Source organism: Pollachius pollachius, assembly GCF_949987615.1.
Source record: "Pollachius pollachius genome assembly, chromosome: 15".
Lineage (NCBI taxonomy): Eukaryota > Metazoa > Chordata > Actinopteri > Gadiformes > Gadidae > Pollachius > Pollachius pollachius.
The window spans coordinates 12,105,669-12,115,909 of record NC_136948.1 but is presented as its reverse complement, the minus strand read 5'-3'; positions in this window follow the sequence as shown (position 1 = coordinate 12,115,909).

The window sequence follows — 10,241 nt, the reverse complement described above, 5'->3', positions numbered from 1 at the left end:
ATCCCTAGGATTCCTATCGGGATTCTTTTGTGTTGCGGTACCCTTCCGCCCCATTTTCCCGTGTTTTTCCGTTATTTGAATGGAGCCTCTCTTTCTCTTCTTCCTCTCCCTTCCTCTCCTCTCCATCCCCTTGCTTCTTCCGCTGTGTCGGGGGGACATGAAGGCAGGCTGGTGAAGCCGATGGTGAAAGCATGACTGCAGCTGCACCGCTCAGGGTTTAAGCAGTCTGGTGGCACACCCAGGAGCTAACCGTCCTCCACAAGTGGCTTCACCACCATTATGTCTATGCATGGACGTTTTGTATCTCTGGGTGCCACCAGGCACTATCACAATACAAGGACCACGAAACATGAAAACACGTCTCGGGTTTGGGGAGAAGGCTTTGGAGGAGCTTGGGGTAGGTTTGATAAGGCATGCCTCCACCGCAACCCTCCCTAGGCATGAATATGGAGAAGTTGGCCCAGCCGTGGCGCGCAGACGTCTTCTCTTCTCTGAGAAGTTCAGACGCTACTCCTAGCAGGGGGTCTGGAGTGGATTCTGGTGGGCACCAGAATACCAGCGCCTGCTCAGAAAGCGCAGGCACTTTTGTCTACCAAAGTATAGAGAGAGAAGTCGTTCAGAGTGTGTGTAGGCCAATCCAAAACATTTTGAAGCCTATATTTATAGGGGTTGTAATACCCTGCTTTAAACACATTCTTTTTTTATCATATGTACGTTTCATTATTATAACCTTACATTCATATTGCAATTTGTTATTTTATTTGGATGTCTATCTGAAATGCAGATCTAGACAAAGCTGGAGAATTTCAATGAATTCGCAACAATGTAGTGATTCACGATTCCTTTATTGTCCCATCCCATTATAATAAGGTATAAGAGTGCAATTATTGGATTGGCGCTGCTCAACATTGCAGAAATAATAACATAAGAATAAATGAACAATAATAATATAATTAATATAATGTGTAGTGTGTGTAAAGTGTAAATGTGCATTGTGACACACAACACACTACACAATCATGCTCTGGTTTTTGGTGTTTAGCTGTACAGAATTCCTCTGCCTGATTGTTGTCTCATCCCTCTGCTGCCGTTGATTTCCTCAGGGACTCTATGAGGCAGAATTCCTACGTCTTAGAGTGACTGAAATCTCTGAATTTGTTGAGAAATGATAGCGGCTTACTCAATTTCAGACAACTTAAAGCAATGCTCCCGCACTCCGAACAGAATCAGATTAGACCGATAGCCGAATGCTGATATTAACCTAGTGATGTCATTACAACTACAGGTTGAGTGCTAACGCAATTATCACACTGGGCAAATATTCCCCAATCAGATTAGGATGATGAACTTCAACCCCTTTGAATTGAATTAGACGCAGGATTTCTCTTTAAAGAGCACCCCCCCACCCCCATATGCCTTTGACTGTCTTTGAGAACCAGGAGGAGAGTCCTCCCCTACCTTCTACTTTATCCTTGCTTGACGAAGGGCTTTGTTGGCTATTTTCTTTTCCATCCTCCTGAGAGGGTACACATCACATCCACTCCCACCTCCTCTGGTTTATCGTCCAGTCAACTTTTTAAGGATGCCATTATGGTTCAAAACAAAAACACCCAAAATGAGCAGAGGAGGGTTTATACGTGTGATGTTATTTAAGCCCAGCTATTCCTGAGTCTGCGCTGCTCAAATTTGCTAGCAGGAGTTCGCTTCCTGCATTAAATGGCGCGCAGAGTGATGGGCGGGGGGCCGCTCAGCCACGGGTCATTACGACCGCCCCAGGTTAAGATTATGGGGAACATTAATACCCAGATATGCAAAAGCATGGAAATCAGCGCTGGGGAGAGGGGGAGCCCGGATTGACTCCTTTGGCTGAAAGGACACCTATTTAGGGGACCGATCGACAGCTGAATAGAACGAAGACACTCGAGGGAGGAGGAGGAGGAGGGTGGAGGAGGAGGCTGGAGGACAGGGGAGGTGCTGGTTTGTGACAGTCGACAGTAGCGACGAATGAAGAAGAAGACAGATGCCCTCAGGGCTTGAGGGTCAGCCCCATGCCCTCGGGCCTGGCACTGCAGGGGGATAAAAGCCTTCTTGGCTTAGGTGGGGGCGGGGGGGGGTGGCACCGGGACCCAGCGTGCTACCACTCAGGAGCAACACAACACGGGGCTGGTAATGGGGCGGCTGCATGCATTTCATTGCTATTCCAGCGTTGCCTCCTCCTTGGTGTCCTGGACTTCAATGTGCCGAGGCGCTCCGCCTCATCCCTGGCTCGCGCACCTGGCTCTCTGGGCTGTTGTCTGCTCATTGATGTGTCAAAAACCTCCTCAGAATTGTGAATGGGGCGGTGCTTTGGTCGGTGCATAATGTGAGGCAACACGCTGCCCGGGTTATCCAGCGGCTTCCAGGGGGGATAACTCGAAGGCCGAGGATCGTTACTCCACACACAAACACAAAAGAGAGAAGCACACACACACGCACGCATGCAAACACACACACACACATACACACGCGTGCATACACACATGCATGCATATACTCTAGTGTACACACATACAGAAGAAAGAGAGGGAGAGAGTGCAAGAGGGAGAGCAGGGGAGCGAGGGGGAAAGAAAGGTGCTTTGATGAGCAGACCCCTCCTCGCTCTCCTCGCCCCTCCCCCCTCCTCTCTTCTCTCTTGCCCTGCAGAGTTAATCTGGCAAAGAGGAGGTCGTAGCATCAGCCAATTTGCACACAGGCAGGAGCAACCCTCTGAGTCCGTGCCTTTCTGCTTTCACTCCACTCATTTCCCAGCGTCTCCAGCCTCTTATATATTCTCTCTGTCTCTCTCTGTCTGCCTCCCTTTCTCTCTCTCACTCCTTTCTTATTTTGCCCCTATCTGAGTACCTCCTGGCACACTTTGTGTGTTTGTGTGTGTGTGTGTGTGTGTGTGTGTTCTGGTCTTTTACAACGGATATTGCACGGAGCAGGCTGGGTGTACGATGGCCCGGCCCCTGCTGGCCCTGGCTGGCCCCTGGCTTGGCCCTGGCTTGGCCCTGGCTGGGCCCTGGCTGGGCCCTGGCTGGGCCCTGGCTGGGCCCTGGCTGGGCCCTGGCTGGGCCCTGGCTAGGCCCTGGCTGGCCCTGGCTGGCCCCTGTTATACAGGCTTCAAAGGCTACACAGGTGGGGCCGTCCAGGAGGAGGTGGCCCAGGTACCGTCCAGGAGGAGGTGGCCCAGGTACCGTCCAGGAGGAGGTGGCCCAGGTACCGTCCAGGAGGAGGTGGCCCAGGTACCAGCCAGCCCAGACTAGGCACCCACCACCCTCCCCCCACCCCAGCCCCTCAGCTCAGGGGCCGTAGCTCCGTTCCAGTCTGCCGAGTCCTCGTCTCCTCTCGACCTTTTGGGTTGTTGTTGCTGTGATTTTGCTTTGTTTGTAACCGTTCTCCTGTTCCAACATAGTATCTTTTCGGTGCGATTTATGGCCAGTGCCTTTGAACAAAAGGGGAGTGGACTCTGGAAACAGGAAGTTCTCCATGGCCGAGCCCCCCCCCCCCCCAAAAAAACACACACACACACACACACACACGCACACATGCACACATGCACACGTACACACTAATAATGTTCAACTGAAAAATGTCTCCACAGGGAACTGGAGTGTTCTGCAGTCAGTTATACCCCTCCGGAAACAAAATGGGGTCGAAAATAAATTATGAGCAGAAATTTCATTACAAACAGGCCTAAGAGAGCAACAACATGGCTCTAATTGGATTATTAATAGCTTGAATGCTTCTATGTGTTTTATCTCTATAATAGCTCAGGTGCTGACTGTAACAGCTAATGAACAGTGTTGACTCCGTCCATCACATAGGCTTAACAGTAATTAGCTCAACACAAGCTATGTTATTGTCTGGTTTGAGTGTGGGTGTGTGTGTGTGGGTGTGTGTGTGCCCCTATCCAAGCACACACACCTCACTGTAGTTTGTGTGTGTGTGTGTGTGTGTGTGTGTGTGTGTGTGTGTGTGTGTTTGTGCCCATATGCACAAGCACACACCTCACTGTAGTGTGTGGGTGTGTTTGTGTGTGTGCGCCTCTATCCACACAGACACATTTCACCCGACCACTTTAAAATGTTCAATGAATCCAGAAGCCAAACCCGATCCCTGGGGCTTTAGATGTAAAAGTCCAACCCATCGTTGCGGCCCATCATTGTTTCTTCAGCATGCTCTCCTGGATCAATGAAGTCAAACCTCACCTCAGACACACATTCATTATTTAATGACTGGCACATGGATCTGGCGTTTCTCCTCCTTCCTCAGGGCTGCAAGAAGAAGTATTCTTATTTAACCAGCATAATATTTTGTGGAAAAATCTCCTCTGTGTGTGTTTGTGTGGGCTGGGTGTCTGTGTGTGTGCGCGTGTGTGTGCGTGCGTGCGTGTGTACAACACGTGCTCTAGCACGTTTTTGGAATACAGATCGCGAAATAACCCAGACATTAAAATAGTCATTTCTTTGAACAATATTCAAATGAACGGAGTAATAGGAACATCTTCGAGGTTCCTGTATGATAATATCCCAGACGTTTGCAGAGGGGCGGACAGGGCGACCGGCCAAAATCCTAATTTACACAATGATGCATCAGCACAGCGTCTCCTGGGTCGATACAGGTCTCCAGGCAGCGAGGGTGACCTGTCACAGTCAATACAACGGCCTGCATGACATGTCCTGCCCCAGTGATTGGATTACCAGCCATTTGTCTCCCATAATTGTCTTCCACACGCATCAGTGTGCATTTTTCGCTCTATGTGTGAGGCCTATCTATCATCGCTGTTCATCAAGTAAGAGAAAATAAGAAACTAGGTATTCTATCTGAACTTGGAAGTAAAAAACTATCTGTATTTCAATTTTGTGTGGAATTGCTGTTGATGGAATAGCTTTAAGGTCCTGCACCCAAAAACGTTATCATATTTCTACTGCCTGAAAATACAAAAATACTTTGAGCAAATAGGCTAGGACAAGAACCTCAAACAAATCCCATGAATCCAACAACATATCCAGCAGTTAATAACCATGCATTTAAAAAAACACAATGTTCACATTCCTATGATCGGTACACATATTTTTATTTTAACAAACAGAAAGAGACCGAAACTATTCACTCTATTGGAACTGTAGCTGTTAACCAGACCTAAGTATGTTGGGATATGCGTCTCTGTGATTGCATACATATTCATGCTATTTAATACAGTTTTTAGCTGTGGTCTAACAGTTCCTCTGAATTCATTACCAGGATTATGTGGTATGTAGTAATTACAGTGTAGATGTATCTGAATAATTATCAACGTGATTAAATAAATACTTACAGTAGTCTAATACTTGGGACCGGGTTCAAAGGAAATTCTACTCATGAAAAAACTGAGATCTGCAGTAAATCAGGGGAGGGATATTCTAGACAAGGCTATTAACATATTCCATTTGTGTTCGTTTCTGGGCTCACACCGCTGTCTGGAAGACACTAGTAAAACTGGCTGGTGTTTAGAAGAAGTCATTAATGTAAAGCAAAGGGGATATCAAGGAGACACTGCACCTCGTTGCAGAAACACCATCCTTTGCGATCAAAGTGCTCATCCCGTCCTTAGTTTCGCTCACGTCTGAGACATTATGCTCCGACAATCCCAACTCAAGCCACACAGTGGTTAATAATTCAGACGCAGTCGAAGATGCCTTTTCTCCACCTACATCGCGGGCTGCTTGACATGCAGCAACGGAGGCTCTTCAAATATTGATTTTCTCCAGTCTACCCAATTGTGTTTCCACGCAGCCACTGAGATTTTGCCATTTTTGTTCCACACGCCTTGTGAAATTTAAACGCTGTAAAGATGAACACTTTTAATTTAGTCTACCATGCTGCTATATTCTCAGTTTCTTATCTTATTCTAGTTTAGGCTGTCTCACCGCAAAAACGTAATGACAATTTAATCCCATTTTTATTTACAGGCTGCATAAATCCTGCAGCGGTACAGAGCAGCTAAAGCAATGTGACCACAGTGACTACGGCCCGCCGTGTAAATTCACTTTAACAGCCTGTCAGGCCACAAGGTACTCCGTAGCACAACTTTAGATGAACTCTTCCCCAGCTGTAATTCACCTGCCAGAGGTTTCTCTCTAAACCTTCGTAGCTCAACCTGTGATCTGATCGTCAGCCAAACTCTGACGGGCACTATTTAACCCGGAGATGGATAGTCCGGGCGGAGGCATCGTCCGCCCGTCACGCGCCCCATGCCGTAAATAACAGACATTGAACCGAGCACTGGGAAATAAAGAAAAAAAGTTGAGATGTCAACAAGGAGGCTCAAAGCCGCGGCGAGGTTGTAACTTTGCGCCGTGTTAAATCACGGTCCGGGAGAAATACGGCTTCAAGGTTATTGAGTGATCAGTGAGCGATGACCGGAGAGATTCTCCCGCTCACTCACAAGTCACGACCGGAAATGAGATTCAACCCGGTGTCAGCCCCTGGACATGAGCCAAGAGGCCAGGGAGAGAACAACGGACCCACAGTGAGAGCACGCTGAGGGGGATTGATGCGTTCCCCTACCCCTTTCCCGGGACTTATGATAACCTCAACCCAATAGGTGTTATAGACCCAAACCTTACCAGAGAATAAATCAGATACACTAACGCTAACGTCGGAGCTACAAGCACACTGGCTTTCCTCCAAAACCCACTTCCGTGCTACAAGTGGTTTTGTGTTTTGATGGACAGAGCTCATCTCGCGTATAATGGAGAGGGTGGACGGGGGGCATCCATTCGATAGGGGGAGGGCCACACTATCCAATTTGTGATGGGCCAGATGCTGTACCCTCCAGCTAGGTACTCACCAAACTACCCAAACGGTAGCAGTAAAAAAAGCTCCATCTGTTGAAATGGGCTGTGGAATATGTCACTGCTGGTGGCAGGCTCTCTTCCTCTTCTCTTCCTCTGCTAGAGCAGGCTGAGTATGTCTTGGAGGACCCTGCATGAACGACAGAACCCCATGGGCACAGAGAGGGAGAGGGAGAGAGAGAGAGAGAGATTATTAATGATTAATGAAATTGAGAGAACAAAAGGGAGGTTTGGGTGGGGGTCTTTGAGAGGCTCTACAAAGAAAAGAGAGACTTGTAGACCATGCAAGAGAGGGAGTACCACAGAAAGAAAGAGAGTAAAACCACAGAAAGAGAGAGAGAGGACCAAAGAAATAGAGAGGATACAACAGAGGGAGAGAGAGTACCACTACAGAAAGAGAGAGAGAGGACCAAAGAATTAGAGAGGATACAACAGAGGGAGAGAGAGTACCACTACAGAAAGAGAGAGAGAGAGGACCAAAGAAATAGAGAGGATACAACAGAGGGAGAGAGAGTACCACTACAGAAAGAGAGAGAGGGTAGAACAACAGTGGAGAGAGAATGTAGAGAGCGAATGGGTGAAGGACAAACATCAATATTTTAAATAGTATTGCAGGCGTGACCATGTTGTTACTGTATGGGACAAATTCCATAAATGTCGTGATGTAAGTCATGCCAACAACTGTTTGAAAATGTGCTCACTCTCGAGGGGCGCCTTGCTTGTAGCCATATTCAGGACGTCAATACACGCATGGATGAAAAGCACACATCAATTATTCACTGGGCACATGCTTTGTGCTGCATATGATTGTTTGTGTGTGTGAAACAGAGGGGGCAGGACTTCATGGGATCATTTGTCAGCTGATCAGTTTAACGTTGTTTTTTTGAAGTAATCACCAGTTAGGCACATCGTCTTTGTGCAAAACGTATTTGCCCCACAGTTGGACCATGACTGGCTCAGGCTGCCTTCATTGTAGGCTGATGTGAACATCATTCTCTTCCAGAAGTGTTGTGAAACTATTCATTATATGACCTGCTTGGGATACAAATCTCAAAAGAGGATTTTTTTTGCTACAGAATTTTAGGAGACTTTTATGTAAATCTGACGTGCGCATAATGTGTTGCCTGTTGAGAAGCAAAAGGCAGCCTAGTTTGAAAAGACACAGAGTAACTGGTGGCAATGTTACTTTTCAATGAAAATATCATAAAAATATCAAAAATATCAAAGTGATTTTAGTTTAAGACTACGTTATATATTATGTCTATAGCGTATGTTCAAATGCCTTACACTCAAGGTAAGATTGAGACTAATAGTCTGGTTTGCAAGCCAGCCAGAGAACCAGAGTATTCTATACAATTCTATACGTTCACACTGTTCCGTGCATATGCCACATCAGACAGTATAGCTTCTGCTCTGAAACACAACAGCCTGCAATGCTGAACACCCCCTCTCACCCAATCTGATCCAGACATTTCACTCTGGAACTTCAACTATATCTTTTTGGAGGGGCTGTGGAAAGTTTTGGTCTAGACATTTTGTAATCCCCCCTTCCTACTGGACTCCATCCTCTTCCTCCTGTGTGTGGAACAGCCAGGTCTGGAGTGGTGAAGCCAGCGAGGGCCCTTCACCTGTGGCTCCCTATGGCTGCAGGGGTCACAGGTGAAGGGCCCTCGCTGGCTATGGGATTTAGGGCCCCACCCACCCGTTGCTACGGGGTGTGAGTGACCTCTACGTCTTGGTAGAGGTCACTCCAAGGTACAGAGGTAGAAGTAATAACAGATACTGCTGTGTTCTGAATACAGATCTACTAGGGGAAGGAAAAATAAAGAGGGCACAATATCTATATACTAATGACGCATTGTAAGGTTAAAGTTTTTATCAGTCTTCTTTTAAGTTGTAGGCCCCCTATTTTTAAAGGTCTCCTTTTTACCTTTAAAGGTAAAAAGTCTCTCTTTCTAATTTGGATAGTGATAGCGTTCATACATTTATAAGTATTTTTTTGGGCTGAGTCTGTGGAAATAATAATCAATCCCCACAGCGGTAATCAATGGGAGGGGAAGTGTGCAGTAATTAGTTAATTATAAGCTAGGGGCCCTCAGACAAGACTGGGTCTTACATCTCCATTTCAGAGGCTGGCATAATGATCTGCTCCACATTGGGAAATGGCTGGTAGGTGTCTCCGCCTGGGCGTGAACGTCCTGAATATTTATTAGCCCTTGTTAAATGCTGTTTGTAGACACTTTGTCTTCTCTTCTGAGATTTCCCGTCGCCCTGCTTTGTGGTAACCATGTTAACGGAGTCACAAGCACGGGCAGTGGCGGCTCATCAACCCCTCTATACACATTAGTGTATAGAGGGGCAATATTAGCATTGATTTCTACGGATATCGAAAAATCATTTTACAATCCAATTTGAGCCCCACGACATTGTTAGAAATATGGGGCAGCTTCCCCGGCAACAGGAAAGCACCAATTAGCAGTGATTTGTTTGGGCTAAATGTGCTCAGAGCGAAAGCCCAAATCAAATAAGAACACAGGGAATAAATTCCCTCTCGTTTCGAGTGACACCCAGCCGTAGCATTTTACAGCATATGGCCGACAATCGGGCCGTTTTGATAGTGTTCATAAACAGAGACCATTGCCATGCCTCATTTCAACCTGAGAGCAATTTCCCGGAGACGAATGCGGAATACAGAATGAGGGGATGTAAATCGGTCCGTAATTGGATTCTTGGGGGACTAACCTGCACACAAATCTTGTTCCTTTTGCAGCGTAACACCCACACGTACCTGCGAGTGGCCTTGCTAATTTGCATTTGAATGATGTCATGCAAATGTAGCCGGTTCTTTTTCAGTGACCTTCGTCGACTGCACGGAAAATTAAATTTTTTTAAATTGTTACATTTTGCAGGAAATGACAACTCTGCAATCGGTCATGTTTTTCTCGCCTCTGGGGTTAAAGGTGCACTTACTGGTTTTGACTGTACTTACAAATCCGTGGATGACGTCAATGTCAAACATGCTGAGTTAATGATGTCATGCCGAGTTCATGATGTCCTTCTTCTCCACTCTCACTGAAAAATCCCCTATGAAAATTAAAAAGTAGCACATCAAACTGAAAGGTAAACATATTTACAGCCATTTTGTCAACCAACAGAAAGTATCCCGAATCACCCCACGCCATACGGTGTTTTCACGATTGCTCGCACGTGTCGGGCTCCCCTTAATCTCTTTATTATTTTTCTAATTTCAACGGGATTTGGGATCCTCTTGGCAGCGTCTCGTGTTTTGCTACCCAGGGTGCTGAGTGGAGAGGATAGCTGAGCTCAGCCCTGGCAGAGCGGTGGACCAGGTGGGCATCGGTCCATCTCTCCGTCCGCCTCTTC